Source organism: Dasypus novemcinctus, chromosome 17 (genome assembly GCF_030445035.2).
Source record: "Dasypus novemcinctus isolate mDasNov1 chromosome 17, mDasNov1.1.hap2, whole genome shotgun sequence".
In the NCBI taxonomy this organism is placed as follows: domain Eukaryota; kingdom Metazoa; phylum Chordata; class Mammalia; order Cingulata; family Dasypodidae; genus Dasypus; species Dasypus novemcinctus.
The window spans coordinates 82,759,350-82,780,161 of NC_080689.1; the positions used below are offsets into that span (position 1 = coordinate 82,759,350).

General features: G+C 40.3%; 1 non-coding gene and 1 gene segment (V, D, J or C); both read left to right on the forward strand.

Annotated features, from left to right (window-relative positions):
• Nucleotides 1-20,812, forward strand: part of LOC131273778 (immunoglobulin kappa variable 3-20-like) — a 1,006,205-nt gene that overhangs the window by 800,454 nt on the left and 184,939 nt on the right.
• Nucleotides 17,617-17,750, forward strand: LOC131274122 (small nucleolar RNA SNORA9). Its single transcript, XR_009181334.1, has one exon. It is a non-coding gene; the product is annotated as a small nucleolar RNA SNORA9 (small nucleolar RNA).

Consider the following 20,812-nt stretch of genomic DNA (forward strand, 5'->3'; position numbering starts at 1 on the left):
TTGAATATGTTTGCTTCCTCCATCTGTCTGAGAAACCATGTCCTTTAGGGAAGGGTACTATAGAAATCTTTCTTTCACTTGGTGAGATCAAATGACAGGGTGAATTGACCCTCTAGGCTAGGGATTTTTTAATATTTTACACCCTGATGCATTGATTCTCTATTCATTGTACATCCTTAATATTTAAAATTTTATCATCTTCTTTCCTTATCCCTTGCATCTTCTTCCTTCTCCCCCATCATCCTCCAACTCTGGTCAAAATTAAATCCTTGATCCTTCATATTCAAAACTTCCCCTATGGGAGGGCATTTACCTCCCTTACACATTTCCTTCACTGGACCCTTTGCCATCCATGCCTCTATTTTCATTGTCACAAAAGATGATTTGATTTCCTACTCTACCTTCTTTTTTTATTTAGATAACTATTTTCAATTCTTATTGCCATCAAATAGTAATTTTGTGTGCCTTAATATACTATACTATTGAAGAATGCTTAGGTTATAAGGGATGATGCTCAGCCAATGAAATATGTTGATTTTAGTTTGGCCACTCCTCTGTGGCTAGAATTGAAAGCTCCACTCCCAAAATAGGGGGGAGGAAGAGACAGTTGGGCACCAACTTCAGCTATTCATGATTAAATTCAGTGGACAAAAATATAATCCTAAGAACAGCTAAAGTTCAACATTGTTCAAGTGAGAATGAGGCCGGTAGCTGGTATCTTAACTCTCCGCCTGACAGAGAGAAAGCAGGGAGGACTGAAAATCACAGTGCTCTTGGGGACTCGCTTCATTCCATCCAGGCCATATTGCAGGTCTAGCAGAGAGGAAGCTGGGGGACCTGCGGCAGCCTCTCTAGGAAATTACTGGCCAGGTCTCAGAGGCATTTGATCATCTGATGTTGGCAATGCAAGTCACCCAGTGCAATTCTGTGGCTGGAATTGGAAGCTCCATTCCCAAAAACAGAGGAGGAGGAGATGTTTGGCCACTGCTTTCAGCTACTGATTAGTAAATTTGACTGGCTAAAGTATAATCCTAAGAAAATTCTAATGTTTGAAAATGTCGAAGTTTGAAAGAGGCTATTACCCTCCACTTTGACCCTGCCCCCAGCGTGAGGGACAACAGGGCTGAACAAAAATCACATTGACTGTAGGAACCAGGTTATTTCACCCAGATCACCCTGCAGCCTTAGCCCAGGCTTCAGACCCACCTCTTGCAGGGAGGATGCTGGCGGGCCCTGCACAAGTTTATCCAGGTAACCTCAGATACATTAGGCTGGCAAACACTGAATAATCGGAAGTCTACCAGGGTAACTGTGGTCCTCTTTGTACCCAGACTGCATAGATTTTTGCCCACACCTGCAGGTCCACCCCTACCCAAGGTGAGGGAGAAAGAGGTTTGAAGCTTCATTAGTCTCTCTGGCTGGGCAACTCCAGTCTGGGCCTACACAACTTGTATTATTCCACAGACTGTGACTTTGTCCCTTCCCCTAGCAAAGAAGAAAGTTGGGAGAAGCTTCCTTGGTCTTGTAAAATGCGGGCAGCTTCAGCCTCCATGTCTTGTAACACCAACTACGTCCTTGTCTCCTACTATACAACCAGCAAGGGAGAAAGGGCAGGAAGCCCTAAACTAAAGTGAAAAACTATACTCAGAATAAATACTGTAGTAAGCCAGATACCAAGACACCAACAAAAAATTATAATCCCCACCAAGAAACAAAAAACTATGGCCCAGTTAGAGGAACAAGATAAGCCTCCAGATTACATAAAAGAGCTGAGACAGCTAATCATATATGTTCAAACAAATCTCCTTAATAAATTCACTGAGATGGATAAAGAGATTAAGGATATTAAGAAGAGATTGGATAAGACAAAATAAAATTTGAAGGCATACATAGAAAACAAAAACAGATCTTATGGGAATGAATTGTGCAATAATTCAAATTTTAAAATATTGGAATCATAAATAGCAAATTTGAGGAAGCAGAAGATAGGATTGGTGTACTTAAAAAATGGCCTCTGAAAGTGAACATAGAAAAGAACAGATGAAGAAAAGAATGGAAAAAATTTAACAAGGCCTCAGGGAACTGATGACATGAATAGTCATGCAAACATACATCTCATGGGTATCGCAGAATGAGAAGAGAAGGGGAAAGGGGCAGAAGGGATATTTGAAGAAATAATGGTAGAAAATTTCCCAACCCTATTGAAGGGCATAGATATCCCTGTCTAAGAAACCCAATGTATTCCCATTCAAAATACTCCAAATAGAATAACTTCACAACATACTCTGATCAAAATTTCAAATGCCAAAGACAAAGTGAGAATTCTGAGAACAAGATAAAAGCAATGCAAAAAAAATTAGGATACCCAATAAGACAGAGGGCTGATTTCTCACAAGAAACCATGGAGACAAGAAGACATGATGCTACAAAAGAACAACATCCATTCAAGAATCTTATATTTAGCAAGATTATATTTCAAAAATGAACATGAGTTTAGAATATCAGAGATAAACAGAATTTGGGAGAATTTTTAAAGAAGAGACCACATTTTAATGAAACACTAAAGGGTGTGCTAGAGTCTGAAAAGAAAAGACAGGAGAGAGAGGCCTGGAAGAGAGTCTATAAATGAAGATTATATCAATAAAAGTACCACATGTTAAGAGTGGTAGAAATAAAATATTGCAGATAACACTCAAATAGGCAGGAATAAACTTAACCAATTATACAAACTACTAGTATTCAGAAAACTGTAACTCAATGTTAAAAGAAGTAAAAATGGCCTAAATAACTGGAGGAACATTCCTTTCTCAAGCATTGGAAGATGAAATATCATTAAGATGTCAACTCTACTCTAATTTTTGTTTAGATTCAATGCAATCCTGATAAAAAATTCTACCAGCATTTTTTAAAAATTGAAAATGCAATTATCAAAATTTTTGGAAGGGTAAGGGGGCCTGCAAGCCAGAAACATTTAAAAAGGAAAAGCAAACTCTCATCTCCAGATTTTAAAGCATGTTATCTATCTATAGTGGTAAAACAGCATGGTACCGGCATAGAGAAAGACACATAGACAAATGGAATCCAATTGAAGCTTCAGAAACAGACCATCACATGCATGGTCAAGTGATTTTTTTTACTAGCCTGTCAAATCTACACATCTTAGGCAGAACACGTCATTCAACAAATGGTGCTGAAAGAACTGGATATCTATAGCCAAAAGAAGAACAGAGGACCGCTTTCTCACACTTTATCCAAAAATTAATTAAAAGTGAATCAAAAATCTAAAAGTAAAAGCAAGAACCATAAAGCTTCTAGAAGAAAATATAGGAAAATATCTTCAAGACCTGGTGGTAGGTGGAAGATTTTCAAAGGAGATAAGAGGAGGCCAGGTACGGACTACTGATATTTAGTGTTGTAGAAGTTTTTATTAGCTTTACTGTATGAGTGTGGAAATGTATACAGTGGATGATAATACATAGTGATTAACAGTTAGTTTATAAAAGGTGATGTGGCTGAAAATGACTGTGTAGGGATATAAAAGCCAGTCAACAGAATGCTAGAGAATATTCTAGGAACTGAAAAGCATGGCAAACCAAGAGGTGGATGGGAACTCTGTTGGGTGGTACAAATGCAAGAATGTCCTTTGTTAGCTGGGGCAAATGTACATCATTATTTCAGGGTGGTGGGAATGTGGGGAAGCATGGGGAAAATACAGCTGGAGTGAATTGTGGATTATGGTTAGCAGCAATTATATAATATTCTTGCGTCTATGCCAAAGATGTTCTTTGTCGATAATGGAGCAGTATGCAAGATGTGTGCCAAATGTATACTATGGAGGTGGTAATAATCAGATGACATTATCTTACCTGTAACAAATATCCCGCCACAGTATGATGTGTTGTTAGAGGGGTGTTGCTTGGACGTTCTGCACATGTACATGATTGTTTTATGGGATTACAAATTTTATCATAAAAATATATTAAAAAATAATAACAGGGTGTTTTTGGGGAAATACACCAAATGTAAGATAATGACTATAATTAGTAGTAAGATTTTGATAATATTCTTTCTTCATGTGCAACAAACTTCTCACAACAATGCACGGTGTTGGTGGAAGTTTGATGTATGGGATTCTTCTATGATGTTACACATGTTTGCTTTGTAAATTCACAACTTTTATTATACAATTATTGTTTTCATGTCTTCACGTATAAATGATACAAATAAAATAATAATAATAGGGTGGGTTGGGGGAAAATTCTTAGGTTAGTAGTAATATATTGATAATTCTCTTTATTTTTTTTTTAATTTTTTTATTTTTTATTGACTTTGTAATAATATTACATTAAAAATATATATGTGAGGTTCCATTCAACCCCACCCCCCCCACCCCCCCTCTCCCCCCCCCCCCCAACAACACTCGTTCCCATCATCATGACACATCCATTGGATTTGGTAAGTACATCTTTGGGCACCTCTGCACCTCATATACATTGGTTCACATCATGGCCCATACTCTCCTCTATTCCATCAAGTGGGCCCTGTGAGGATTTACAATGTCCGGTGATTACCTCTGAAGCACCATCCAGGGCAGCTCCATGTCCCGAAGACGCCTCCACCTCTCATCTCTTCCTGCCTTTCCCCATACCCTTTGTCCATTATGTCCACTTTTCCCAATCCAATGCCACCTCTTCTATGTGGACATTGGATTGGTTGTGTCCATTGCACCTCTATGTCAAGAGGAGGCTCAGATTCCACCTGGATGCTGGATGGATAATGCTCTTTAATATCTAGTTAAGGTTGTGCCAGGGTGTTCCCAAGCCCTGAGCGGGCTGTTTCAGTGGCTTGCAGGGCGGGAGGTGTCTGGATGTGGATTTGGTGAGACAGTGACTGAGGAGATTCTTGTGAGATGTGGAATTTTGGGTTTCTGACATGGAGGTCAGAAGTTGTGGGTGGGACCCCTCCCCCTAGGGCTGGTGTCCCAGCTGCAGCTATCCCTGAAGGATTTATTGTGCTGCGGTGGTCCCAGGCCCCATGTTAACCAGATGCATGGTTTCCAGGTCTGTGTCCTCTAAACCCTGTTGGCCCATGCTCCAGAGATTCACACACTTTGAGTCTGCAATATCATGGACTTCCCATACATGAATCCACTGTGCCCTGGGGTCTGTCTGAGGTCCTTGATTACTCTAGCCCTCTGTGTTTTGTGTTGTATTTTTTTCTCTCTCTCTCCTTGAACTTGGAGGAGTGTACCAGCTGACTTGGTGAGAGTCTGGGAAGAAAGGAGAGGCAAATCTGCTGAGAAAGCCCAATTTACCTAAACGTTCTGGGATAGGAAACCTGGTCTGGGAGAAGGTGGGGTCAGAAAATCAATTAGACCTCCCTAGCATGCCTAAGGGGGAGGAAATGTAAGATGTGCTATCCAAGCTTCCAATAGCATATTTGGGGATTCTGGAGATGTGTAGGTGCTCTCACGCTGTAAATAAAAAGCCATAGTCTTCTGTGTTGAGTTGATTCAACAAGAACCTCCTTGAATCTCCTACTGGACCTCTCAGGCAGCTTTCCTGCTGCCCTGGGAGAGAGAGAAGTGAGGAAGGGAGAAGAGGAAGGTCAGATCCCTAAGCATATTATTTAACTGCTAACAGGATTCCTAGATTTAAACGTTGGTTCTTTTTCTGATTGTTTGTTTTTTGTTTTTGTCGTGGTTGCTAATATTGCATTGTCTCCTGGTCTTTCCACCCATTTTATCCCCCAAGGTTCTTTCTCATTGATTTAGTTTTTTGCTTTTTCTTTCTCTTGCTTGTTTCTCTGCTTTTCTTTGCCCCCCTTTTTTTCTCTTCTCTTTTTTTTTCTTTTCTCTCTTTTTCTTCTTTTTATTTTATTTTCTTTATACAATAGGTGCTACAGGGATTGCTTCATATTTGCTGTGTTTCCTCATCCTCCATTTCCTCTTTTCTCTGTGTATTGATTTTGGCCACCTAAACTATTCACATTCTGCTACATCTTTCTATCCTCCATCATCTACTGTTTGTCTTACATTCCACCTCCCTTTCTTTAGTCCCCAAATTGTCTTTTTATTTCTAATACCTTTGTTATGTTTTCTGTCTTTTATCCACTCTTGATATTATTGTCTTTCTTTTCTCTTTTGCTCTCTCATGAAAACACTGGCCTTATAATTCATACTATATTCTTCCCCATATTCAGTTGACTGTCCAATTATAGGTACTCTACTTACTGCTATAACTCTACATAACTTACATGAGTCTAATATCCAGTCTCCTAGATCTCACATTGTTGCTCTGTTAACATTTATTACCAATACTACTTTATGTATTTTCTTTTCTTTCTTATTTTGCTCTCCCTGCCCCTACTGTTTTCCTTCAAAGTGAACTTAGCCAACAACAAGAAAATAGAGTAAGAAGAACAAAGTGACTAAGAAAGACATAACACTTATGCATGAACAACAACTAATCAATCCCCAAGACTAAACAAAGAAGCTAAGGAACTGATTAAACCCAACAAGATTAAATGATGACCAGACAGCAACAAAAAACTACAAACCAAACCAATAATCAGGAAAACATGGCTGAATCCAATGAACAAACTCAAAACCAGGAAGAGGAACAGAACATTGGACAAGTAATTAAAGATCTCAAAACATATATTAGAGACCAACTTAATGAAGTAAAGGAAGAGACTAAAAATATGAAGAAATCACTTGGAGAGAAAATTGCAGAAATACACAAAAAGATAACAGCTATGATGGGGATGAACTCCACAGTTCAAGAAATCAAAAATACACTCTCAGCAAATAGCAGCAGATTGGAAGAGGCAGAGGAGAGAATTACTGATGTAAAAGATAGTACATCTGAAATCAAACAGATATTATAACTCATAGATAAAAAGTTAAAAAAAATCCAGCTGGGACTTAGGGACCTGAATGACAATGCAAAATTCACAAACATACATATTATAGGCATCCCAGAAGGAGAAGAGAAGGGAAAGTGGACAGAAGGGGTGTTGGAGGAAATAATGGCTGAAAACTTCCCAAATCTGCTGAGGGAGATGGACGTAAATGTCAAAGAAGCACAACACACCTCAAACACCATAAATCCCTAAAGGTCTAACCCCAAGACATATAGTCGTCAAATTATCCAATGCTCAGGACAAAGAGAACATTCTAAAAGCAGCAAGAGAAAAGAGAAAAATCACGTACACAGGAGGCTCCATAAGAGGAAGTGCTGATTTTGCATCTGAAACCATGGAGGCAAGAAGGCAGTGGTATGGTATAGTCAAGGTACTAAAAGAAAAAAAATTCCAACCAAGAATACTGTATCCAGCTAAGCTAGCATTCAAAAATGATGGAGAGTTCAAAATATTCACAGATAAACAGAAATTAAAAGAGTGTGTCAACAAGAACCCTCCCATTCAAGAAATACTAAAGGGAGTGCTGCAGGAAGAAAGAAACAGGAGAGGCAGAGATGGAGGAGAGTGTAAAGAAACCAAAAAGAGAAAAAGAGAAGGAAAAAGACAAACAAAATATGACAAACACAATTCCAAACAAAATATGGCTAAAATAAATAATTCCTTGAAAGTAATAACACTGGATATCAATGGATTAAACTCACCTCTCAAAAGATTCAGACTGCAGCCTGCATGTTACTCAAATGTGGCCACTCTCACAGCCAAACTCAGCGTGTAGATGCGATGCATTCCCCCCAGCGTGGGACATGACACCCGGGGATGAACCTCCCTGGCACCGAGGGATCACTACCACATACCAGCTGAAGAAGCAACTAGAAAATGACCTTGAATTAAAGATTCAATGAGGAACAGCAGAATATACCTGTCTACATATAATAACGTGACTTCAGGAAGCTGTTTGACCTAATGTAAGGGGGAAATGGAAAGGAGAAATGAGATTATAAGGATGTGAGTCTCTAAAAAAGAGTCTGGAGGTTGTCAGAAGGAATACCCCTATGTACAACTGAACAGAGTCTAAGAGACAGATAAGGTAGATACAACCCCAGGTATTGGTTCTTTTGAGGGATAAAGAGACCCACGGGTTCTATGGTCATGGCAGAAGGGGTTCACTGCCATGACAGATAGCCCTTCTTTGGAACTGGTGTTTCTGCGTGATGGAATTGGACTCAGAGGGGATCTCTTTTCACAAGACTTGCATGCTACTTTATTGGAATTGTAGTCGGTGCTGGGTTTAAGATATATGTAGGGAATTTGAATCTCTGGACTGATAATAAGACACCCAGGCCCAGAGCCTCAACAGACTTCAGCTCCTACACTTTGATTTATTGGACTTACTCCACTCAGCTAACATGGAGTTGAAGAAGGTCAACCACCACAACATGGAGCCTAGAGTGTCTACAACTGGAAGTGGGAGGAGTGCATCCAGTACCCATATGGAATCTAAGCCCTCACTTGACATAGATGTGCAATGGACACAACCAATCCAATGTCCACAGAGAAAATGTGGAATGGGTGTGGGAACGGTAGCCATGGTGGCTGCTGGGTGTGGGGAACGGGAGGAAGAGATGAGATGTGGAGGCGTTTTCGGGACGTGGAGTTTTTCTGGATAGTGCTTCACGGACAATTACGGGACATTATAGATCCCCCCAGGACCCACTGGATGGAACGTGAGAGAGTCTGGGCTAGGATGTGGACCATTGACTATGGGGTGCAGGGATGCTCAGAGATGAACTTACCAGGTGCAATGGATGTGTCATGATGATGGGTGAGAGTGTTGCTGTGGGGGGAGTGGGGGTCAGGGGCGGTGGGGTTGAATGGGACCTCATATTTTTCATAATGTAATTTAAAAAAATAAATAATTAATTAAAAAAAAAGATTCAGACTGGAAGATTGGATAAGGAAATATGACCCACCTATTTGCTGTCTACAAGAAACACATCTTAGACCCAGGAATTCAAGGAGGTTGAAAGTGAATGACTGGAAAACAATCTTACAAGCAAATAATAACCAAAAAAGGCAGGAGTATCTATATTAATATCAGACAAAACAGACTTTAAATGCAAAATGATTTTGAGAGACAAAAATGGATACTACATATGAGTTAAAGGGATAATCTTTCAAGAAGAACTAACAATCATAAATATTTATGCTCCTAACAAGGGCGCATCCAAAAATGTGAGGCAAACACTGGAAAAACAAAGTGAAAGAATAGACGCCTCTACAATTATTGTTGGAGACTTTAACATACCACTATCAACTTTGGACAGAACATTCCAAAAGAGATCAATAAAGAAACAAAAACTTTAAACAGTATATTAGAGGAGCTGGACCTAATAGACATATACAGATCATTACACCCAAATACAGCAGGATAAACATTTTTCTCAAGTGCACATGGATCATTCTCCAAGATAGACCATAAGCTAGGCCACAAAGAAAGGCTCAATGAATTCAGAAGGATCAAAATCATACAAAATAATATCTCTGAGCAGAATGGAGTGATGCTGGAAATCTGCAAGGGCCAGAGACCTAGATTTCACAACAAGATATGCAAATTAAACAGCACACTCTTAGAAAAACAGTGGGTCAAAGAGGAAATCTCAAAGAAATTAATAACTACCTTGAAACTAATGAAAATGATAACACAACATACCAAAACTTATGGGATGCAGCAAAAGCAGTACTGAGAGGGAGATTTATAGCCATAAATTGATACATCAAAAAAGAAGAATGCTAAAATTGAAGACTAACTGCACATTTGGAGGAATTAGTAAAAGAAAAACAACAAAGTAACCCCTCAGGAAGAAGAAAGAAAGAAAGAACTAAGATAAGAGCAGAACTAAATGAAATAGAAAATAAGAAAGCACTTGAAAAGATAAACAAAACCAAGAGCTGATTCTTTTAGAAGATGAATAAAATTGAAAAACCCTTAGCTAGACTAACAAAGAAAAAAAGAGAGAAGATGCAAATACACAAAATAAGAAATGAGAAAGGAGATATCACCACTGAACCCACGAAAATAAAGACTATTACAACAGGATACTTTGAAAACTATATTCCAACAAAAATGACAATTCAGAGGAAAGGGACAAATTCATAGAAACACATAAGCAGCCTATATTGATGAAAGAAGAAATTGATAATCTCAACAAACCAATCACAAGTAAAGAGATAGAATTAGTCATTAAAAACCTCCTAACTAAGTAGAGCCCAGGGCCAGATGGCTTCACAGATGAATTCTACAAAATGTTATGGAAAGAACTAACGCCAATCTTGCTGAAACTATTCCAAAAAAATCAAAACAGAAGGAACATTACTTAACTCATTCTATGATGCCAATATTACCCTAGTACCAAAGCCAAACAAAGACACCACAAGAAAGGAAAATACAGACCAATTTCTCTAATGAACCTAGACACAACAATCCTCAGCAAAATACTTGCTAACTGTATTCAACAACACATTAAATGTATGATACACCAAGACCAAGTGGGATTCATTCCAGGTATGCAAGGATGGTTCAACATAAGAAAATCAATCAATGTAATACACCATATAAACAGATCTAAGGAAAAAAACACATGAGTTTATCTATAGATGCAGAAAAAGCATTTGACAAAATACAGCACACTTTCTTGATAAAAACACTGCAAAAGATTTGAATAGAAGGAAACTTTCTGAACATGATAAAGAGTACATATGAAAAACCCACAGCCAACATTGTTTACAATGGTGAAATCCTAAAATCCTTCCCTCTAAGGTCAGGAACAAGACAAGGAAGCCCACTCTCACCTCTTTTATTTAACTTTGTCTTAGAAGTACTTGCTCGAGCACTGAGGCAAGAACCAGATATAAAAGGCATTCAAATTGGAAAGGAAGAAGTCAAAATTTCATTATTTGCAGATGACATGATCCTATACATAGAAAACCCCAAGAGGTCTACAACAAAGCTTCTAGAACTCATAAATGAGTTTAGTAAAGTCGCAGGTTATAATGTCAATGCACAAAAATCAGTAGCATTTCTCTACACCAATAATGAGTAATCTTAGGGGAAATCAAGAAACAAATATCATTTACAATAGTAAATTAAAAAATCAAATACCTGGGAATAAATTTAACTAAAGAGGTAAAAGACTTATACACAGAGAACTACACAACACTGTTCACAGAAATCAAAGAAGACCTAAATAATGGAAGAATATTCCCTGTTCATGGATAGGGAGAGTAAATATTATTAAGATGTCTATCCTACAAATACTGATATACACATTTAATGCAATCCCAATAAAAATCAACACAGCATTCTTTAATGAACTAGGAAAACTAGAGATGAAATTTATTTGGAAAGGAAAGAGGCCCCAAATAGCCAAAGACATATTGAAAAAGAAAAATGAAATTGGAGGAATCACACTACCTGACTTCAAAACATAATACAAAGCTACACACTACAAAGAATTAACTTTATTGAACATTCAGGGTCAATTTCTCTTCTTGCTCTTGCCCATGACCTTGGCTGGTGTAAGGACTGGAGCTGTTACCTGGTACAGAGTGGAGGAGACCTTGTTGATGTAGTACAGACCAACCATGGAGAAGATGAAGCAGGTGGTGACACAGACTCGATGGATGAGGTCAGATGCAAAGAGAGTCAACAATAGGCAGAGGTATGGGCACAAGGAGAGACACACAGACAAATGGAACTGAATGGAGAGTTCTGATATAGATCTTCATATATATAGCCATATAATAATCAATAAAGCCACCAAATCTTCTCAACTGGGAGAGAATGGCCTATTCAATAAATGGTGCCTGGAGAACTGGATATCCATATGTAAAAGAATGAAAGAGGATTACCAGCTCACACCTTATACAAAAATCAATTCTATTTGGATCAAATATCTAAATATAAGAGCCAAGACCATAAAGACTTTGGAAAGCAGTGTAGGGAAGCATCTACAGGACCTTGTAATAGGAAATGGCTTCATGAACGTCACACGCAAAGCAGGAGCAGCAAAAGAACAAGTAGATAAAAAGGAACTTCCTCAAAATTAAAGCCTTCCTCACCTCAAAGGAGTTTGTCAAGAAAGTGAAAAGAGAGCCTACACAATGTGAGAAAATATTTGGTAACCATATATCTGATAGGAGACTTATAACCTGCATATATAAAGAACTACTATATCTGGAACATAAAAAGGCAAAAAACCCATTTAGAAAATGGGAAAAAGATTTAAATAAACACTTCTCCAAAGAAGAAATACAAATGGCTAAACAGTACATGAAAAAATGCTCCAACTCTCTAACTAATAGGGAAATGCAAATCAAAACTACAATGAGATACCATCTTACCCCCATTAGATTGGCAGCTACAAAAAAAAAAAACAGAAGATGACAATTGCTGGATAGGATGTGGAGGAATGGGAACACTCATCTACTGCTGGTGGGAATGGAGAAGGAGTCAGCCATTCTGGAGGACAGTTTGGCAATTTCTCAAAAAACCTACCTATAGATTTACTATATGACCCAGCAATTCCACTGTTGAATATATACCCAATAGAACTGAAAACAAGGACACAAACCAATATATGCACATCAATGTTCATAGCAGCATTGTTCACTATTGGCAAAAGTTGGAATCAAACCAAATGCCCATCAACAGATGAATGGATAAATAAAACGTGGTATATACATTCAATAGATACTACTCAGCTTTAAGAACGAATACACTACAAACACACATGATAAAATGGATGAATCTTGAGAACCTTATGTTGAGTGAAGCAACGCAGGCATTCAAGGACAAATACTACATGACCTCAATGATATGAAATAAGTAAACCAAGCTGCCTCAGAGAGCTAGAAACTGGATGATACGCTTAAAAGAAATTGGGGTGTAGAGGAAGGATGTTAGCTGACACCTACATGGGTGAAATCTATGATAAGCTGGAGGTAAGTATTTGTAAAGGAAGGGATAAAATGGCAGAATAGGGTGACCTTTGGGTGGGGCTTTGCAGGCTTGAGGGGGGCTAGGGATGGGAGGATGGAGCCCAAGAAATTGGGAGGAGGATGGGGCAACATACAAACTTAGGAGAGTGTCAGGTATTTTGTTAAGAATATAATGCTGAGAAAACTTTTTCAAAAATATAATAAGGGAAGTTACATGTTTAAGATGCTTAAAGGGGATAATCTGATGCAAGACAGGTTCTTAAGGAATATGTGGATGCTCATTTTGCCATAGTGGGTTATATCATTGGATAGAGACCCATATAATGGAGTGAAGGTATACCCACATCCTGGGGAGGACTGATACTCTCAAATAGAGGGAACTGTATCTCTCGAGAGAAATGGTGGCTCCCAATATATTAGGACAGTCACGCCTGTCAAGCCCTCAACACTGTTGCAAGTATCTCTGAACATGGCGCTTCAAGCAATGAAGATTGACTGTCACTGTGGGTCTTAAGGGGAGGGGGAAGGAGGAATTGAATAGATAGAACCAATGTAACTGTGTGGGCAATAGAAGTGTTCCACAAGATTATGCAAATATGGGTATAAGACATGTTAAATTACACCAAAAATAATTCGTGGCTGATAGGCTAAAATGTAAATCATAATGTAAAACATAAGGTAACTAAAAATTTAGAAAATTGTATAGTCTAAAATATAAACCACAATGTAAACTCAAATGTTACCTTGTTTGAAAGCCATTGTCTCAATATCTGTACATCAGTTTCAGTAAATACAGTATGAATATGTAAAAAGATTATTGCTGTGGAAGGGAAAAGGGTTTTATGTTGGATATGTGGGAGTGCTGTATATTGTATATATGAATTACTGTGATGCAAAACTTTTGTGAAGATAAGCTTAATAATTAAGAAAATAAAAAAAACAAAGGACATAGACACCGAGGAAAGGACAAAAGAAGTTGCCTTGCCAATTTGAATACAGGGCAACACTTATTGCAGTGATGGAAAGCAAAACATCAAAAACAAAGTTTTCACATTTTTTTCATTTTTTGATACCCCAATTTTTACCTTAATTTTTCTAAATTAATATGTATTCTATATCTAACCTTTAAACTCCTCACTGTATTCCATTTTACTATTAATGGAATGTGGCAATATATTGGGCTTCATTTTTGAAGAAGTTTTGGATCACAGAGAGGTTGAACAATGGCAGGGGATGAACACTGGTGTGAGATGTTATTGACAGGGGACACATGGTGGGCAGGGAGTTTTACAGGGCTTATACCCAGGGTACATAAAAAATTTTTGGATATTTTCATAATGGTTACAACTGAAAATTACAACTGATGGAGTGCTGACTTCCTAGCCAGGGGAGCTCTATCACAGTCACTAAAGGAACAGCAACAATTCCCCAAGTGCAGTGGCAAAGACCAAAAAAGAAGGAAGGTCCAACAATGGGCCCTTGACACTAATGACTATGCTTGTAAGCCTGTGCACCTGAAATAAGAACAAGGCCTAGAGCTGCAGGATGCCTAAGAGTTACCTCCTGAGAGCATCTATGTTGGTCAAATATGGCCAGTCTTGAAGCCAAACTCAGCATGTAAATGTGTTGCCTTCCCCACAGCGTGGGACATGACTCCCAGGTATGAGCATCCCTGGTACAGAGGGATTACTACCAAGTACCAGTTGATGGTGTAACTAGAAAATGTCCTTGAATAAAAGGGTCAACTTGGACCAGCAGAATATCTCAGTCTACATATAATACCAGGAGTTAAAAATGCTTTTGACTTGAATAAAAGGGGGAAATGGAAAAGACAAATGAGTTTATATGGTTATGAGTCTCCAAAAAGAGCCGGGAGGCTATCAGAGGGGTTGCCCTTATGCATACCTCAGCAGAGTCCCAGAGACAGATAAAGTAGATAAAACCCCAGGTATTGGATCTTCTAAGGGCTACAGAGACCCACAGGTTTATGGTCATGGCAGATGGAGTTCAGTGACATGTCAGTTGGCCCTACATTGGAGTTTGTGTTTCTGTGTGATGGAGCTGCATTCAGGTGTGATCTTTGTCCACAAGCCTCTCCTGTTACTTTTACTGGAACTATTGTTGATGCTGGGATTTAATGTATACCCAGGGGACTTGAATCTCTGGACTGACCATGTGATAACCAGGCCCTGAACCCCAACAGACTTGCAACTCCTACACTCTGGTTTATTGGGCTTACCACACTCAGCTAACATGGAGGTGAAGTTGGTCAACCACCACACCAGGGAGCCAAGAGTGCCTACAACTGAAAGCAGGATAATTGTATCCTGCATCCATGTGGAATCTAAGCCCCCTCTTGATAAAGATGTGGAGTGGACACAACCATTCCAAGGTCCACAGGATGGAGGAATAGTGTGTGGATTAGAGTGGACTTACTGATATTCTATTCATGAACTATTGTGATTAGTAGTCAAAGAAAATGTGGCATTGGTGTGGAGAAGGTGGCCATTTTGGCTGCTGGGGTTAGGGAGTGGGAGGAAGAGATGTGATGTGGGGGCACTTTCAGGAGTTGGAGTTGTCCTGGGTGGTGCTGCAGGGACAGTTACCAGACATTGTATGTCCTCTCATGGCCCACTGAATGGACTGTGGGAGAGTGTGGGCTATGGTGTGGACCATTGACCATGAGGTGCAGCGGTGCACAGAGATTTATTCCCCAAATGCAATGAATGTCTCATGATGATGGAGGAGGTGGTTGTTATTGGGGGAGGAGTGGGGTGAAGGGTGGGGGGTATATGGGGACCTCATTTTTTTAATGTAACATTAAAAAAATAAAGACAAAATAAATAACTAGTTAAAAATGTTTAGCAATAGTGCAAGTTAATGGTGGTAGGGTGAGTACGAGAGTCCTGTATGATGTTATATATGTTTGTTTTGTAAGTTCAGTTATTATTATACATATATTGTTTATGTATGTTTATGTATGAGTGATACACTTCAATAAATTTTTAAAAATGTGAATGACCTGAAAACAATTTTGTAGACTGAAATAATTGTTGACTTAACGTTGTCTGTTCATTCAACAGAAACTTTTGAGTGGCATCTGTTTGCTTGACTCAGAGAGACTTTGCTACAAAGCAGTATAAAAATCCTAATTTGGAATATGTGTGTATCTGACACAGCTGCCTGGAAGCTTCCAGAAGTCTATAAGATAAGATAAACTAGGATCAATTCAATGTAAAATTTGATTAAAAAGATGGGTTGAAACCTATTTGGGTAGCATAGATATTCTTCTTAAATTCAATAAAAATGACCATTAAGCATCTATTGCTTCTATGTTGGATGATACATATACATCAGGTTTAATAATGTAACTACTGTGAATTATACAACTTTTTATTTTATATTGGAAAAAATAAGTGAATTATTGAAAATTTAATACCTGATATGAAGGAGTATCAGGTATTAAATTTGCACATGTCTTCTGACTATTTCACATATCATTAGACAAGAGGGTCCTCCACAGATCTTTCCAGGATATTCCCATCTCTCTTCCTCATTTCTGCTCCTTGTTTGAAGTGATCCATATGCACATGCCTAATGTCTTTCCACTTTCAAAAGTTATCAAGTCTACCTTCACCTTATCGACAGATTATTTTTTCTTTGCAGTTGATACCTTACTTTTAGCATCTTTTGCAATCTAGACAGATGAAGTATTACCCAAATCATAATTCTTAGTTCCATTCAACTTAACAGATTTTTTTTTCACATTACCATTTTACCTTTCCTCATGTAGTTTGTATACATAGCAAGATGAACCTGGGACATGACTGAACTCGTTGCTTGGAAATCCTCTAGGCTAAGTATCGAAGTTTATTGATTTCGAGTTCTGCTTTTTACACAAAAAACTCTCAGCAATATTTTGCACTTGGGGAGCTGAGCGCTCTTCTTTGCCAGCCGCATTCGGTTAGTTTTGTAGTGATGCTGCAACAAAGGGCACAAACTTCGTGGCCAAAAACAACAGAAACTGCCTGGGTCAGCTCGGGATTCCACCACCTGTCAACCAGCCACCTGGAAAATCCCCACCATCAGCACAGTCTGTGAGGTCCAGGGAACCACCGAGCGATGCTGGACCTGTCTGCCCGCCTTCCCTTCCCTCCAGCTCCTGGAACAACCTCTGCTTACGGCATCCTAAGGAAAACCTTTATTGAACTAAAAAGCAAACAGAAATGTATTCTCTCAGGGTCCTGGGGAGCAGAAGCTGGAAATCAGGTGTTGCAGGGTGGGCTCCTCTGGAGGCTCAGAGGGAGAAACCACCCCTCCTCTCCCACAGCTCCCGGGGCTTCCAGCCAGCCTTGGCGTTCCTTGGCTTGCAGGTGTGTCCCTGCGGTCCCTGCCCTCCCATGCTGAGATTTCCAATCACCCCTCCTTACTAGAACACCAGCCACTGGGTTAGGGCCACCCCAGTCCACAGGACCTTATGTGAACTAAGTGCACTTGCAAAGACCCTATTTCTAAACAAGGCCATGTTCACAGTATGGGGAGGTTCACACTTCAGTATACCCTTTCAGGAGACACAATTCATCCCATGACACCTGGTTTTACTTGTTGGTTCCTGGAGGTTCTGGTTTCAAAATGTTGCTTTCTGAAGAGAAGCTGACGTCAGGTTCATAGATGAATTACAGAAGGACAAGGGGCTTGCAAGCCTCCAGCGTGCTTGGGTCTGCAGTGACCCTGTGCATTCCTACAGTGCTTGCGAGAACAGGTTTGAAATGGTTTGAGGCCTTGCTCTGCTCCATCTACAGAGTAAGGTAATAGAAATTCAGACAGTTGTTTGCCCTCTCCTGAATCTCATATACTGGGCGTCTTGTCTGCACTGTCTAATATTGCAGCCACCTGGCCATGTGTGGCTTGTTTATCAGAAAGTAAAATTTAAGATTCAGATTTTCAGAGGCTCTGAGTCTACAGGATGTTTGATTAGAGAAGGGAAGGCTAAGTTTTTACTGAAGAGCTGAATGCCTAAGGAGCTAAGGGAGGGTGAGGGCAGCACGTGCTGAGCACACATCCTGTTTCAAACCTGCTGACACTCAGCTTAGTTTCAATGTTGAGGAATAGTTGTAGCTCCAGAACAGTATGAGAGCAGACGCTGAACATGTTGGACCTCAGCACGGCTCCTGTTGGAGACAAATCTTGGCTGTGATGTCTTCCCACCATGGCGCATAACACTTTGGAGTCTACCATTCCCCTGGTGTTTGAGCAGCAAAATTCCTATAATGCCAGAACTGGAATATCCTTGAAAGCCTGTTCCTTCAGTATCCATCCTGCTGTTCCATGGAATATGTGCAGTGATGAGGAAGTCGATGTGGCTCAAGAAGTTGAGTGCCTGCCTATCACATAGGAGTCCCCAGATTTGGTCCTGGTGCCTCATAAAGAATACAGCAAGCTGATGGAATAAGATGATGCATTGAGGAAACACAGTGGGAGACATAACAAGCAACGAACGGGGGTGGATCAAGCAGTTGGGCACCTCGTTCCTACATGGGAGGTCCTGGGTTCACTTCCCAGTGTCTCCTAAAAGGAAAAGAAGAGGAGCAGATAGTGTGAGTGCACACAACAGGGAGGGGGAGGTAAATGACCTCCCCAAAAAGTCATTGGAATTTCTGATTCTTGGAGTAACACTGGTGGGTAGAGTGTCCAGCTGAGACTTAAACCTTGGGTGGGGTGGGAGTGGTTGAATAAAGGTGGTTTTATATCTGTGGGGTAAAAAGAAAGAGGGGAGCCCTTAATTGTTGAATGTGGCTCCCAGGGATGTGTGAGCAAGTTCATGTAATTTGAAGGGTAAGTATTTAGCCTTTCTGAATTCTGTTCAGACCTTCTAAGTTTAAAAAATGTGATAATAGAGAATACTCTTAAGAGGAAGGATAGCAAGGGGTCTCCCTATCCAGCTTTCCCACCACCGTGCTTTCCCACCCACTGCTCAGGGTTGGACTAGGGAAAGGGAAAAGAGTAGAAAAACTGGATTATCAGTTGTTTGAGGGAAGGAATGCTGCCTTAGGTGTCTCCGTACTTCCTTAAGAGTGTTTGCTGAGAGCAAACTCAGTGAGTGTGAGCTGGATGGGTGGTGAATGAGAGGGCAAGGCTCGGTGCCCACACAGAAGTGGGTAAGGGAATCAAAGTGGGTTTGACCTGCTCTCCCACCCCACCCCAATATGTGACGCTTCACACGTGAGCCCCCAGGACTGTCCTTTGTGCCCTGCTGAAGCCTGCTCCCTTCTGTTTCCATACCTGGTGCTCCTCACTAGGGGGTGGAGGCGGGGAAGGAGCACGTCTGACCACGTGGTCTGTAGAGCCCCGTTAGCGCTGGAAGGAGAGCAGTGGGGGCTTCAGAGGGCGGATTCAGGCAGGAGGGATTTGATCCCTGCCCACTGTTTACCAGATGTACGGCCTCGACCTGTTATTCTTCTCAGCCTCTCTTACCTGTAAACTAGGTCTTAGACATTCCTCTCGATGAACTTATTTTGAAATACAGCATACATACAGAGAAGTGTACAAGTTGTAATTGTACAGCTTTCACAAAGCAGCACTGCACGTTGGAGGGCAGAATTGTCCCGAGCTCTAGACCCTCTTCTTGGCCCTCCCAGTCATCACCCACCCCACCTGATGCAAGAGGAACCCCATCCCAATGTCTAACTTTATTTTACTTCCCTCTGTTTTTGAATTTCATATGGATAGAAACATATAGAATGTACCTTTTGCATTGGGTTTCTTCTGCTTAGCATCATGCTTATAAGATTTGTCTACATTGTTGGGTGTAGTTGTGGGGTGTTGTGTCTCCTTACTGAGCTGTGTTCCAATGTGTAAGTAAACCTCAAAGTAATTATCCCTTTCACTGTTGTAGACATTTCAGTTATTTGCAGTTTTTGGCTCTGAACACTATTGCATATATAGTTTTTTGGTGGACAGGTGTAAGGAGTGGAACGATTCCCTCTCGGAGTGGAACTGCTGGATTGTGGAATATGACCAACTCTGAGCTGTATAGAACCTGCCTGAGAGTTTAATGTTCATTTTTAACCTCATAGGGTTGTGAGTATTAAAGTGCTCATTAGGGCACTTGGAAGACAAAAGTTCCCCCAATACACCTTTAAAAATGTAATCAAGGCAGTGGACCTCGCCCAGAGGTTAGGGCGTCCGTCTACCACATGGGAGGTCCAAGGTTCAAACCCCAGGCCTCCTTGACCCGTGTGGAGCTGGCCCATGCGCAGTGCTGATGCACACAAGGAGTTCCTTGCTGCACTGGGGTGTCCCTGCATGGGGAAGTCCCACGCACAGAGAGTGCACCCCGTGGGTAGGGCCGCCTAGTGCGAAGGAGGGTGCAGCCTGCCCAGGAATGGTGCCCCACACACGGAGAGCTGACACAACAAAAAGAAACACAGATTCCCGTGCCACTGGCAACAACAGAAGCGAACAAAGAAGATGCAGCGGGTGGATGCAGAGAATAGACAACCGGGGTGGGGAGGAAGAGGACAGAAACAAATAAATAAATAAATATTTTTTAAAAAATAAAATAAAAATGTAACCAAGGCTTAATACTCTCCGTTAATTTGAAGTACCATAATGGACTTAAACATTTTCTTATCGCTTGCTCATTTAGGTGGTATCTGTTTTTTTCCTGTGTGTGTTTTTTTTTTTAAATATAGCGCTGCAGGGAATGACTCTTCTTATACCTGTTTCCTTCTAAAAATTTGCTTTGCATTAAGTTCTCAGGAGAGGTTTAACAGATCAAGCATGTGTGACTTTGAGAACGTCCTCCCTGGAAAGACCACATGGGCTGGCTGAGAAGGGAAAGCAAGGCAGCCTCTTATGCCCTGTGCGGTGGAGCAGGCTCTGAAGACAG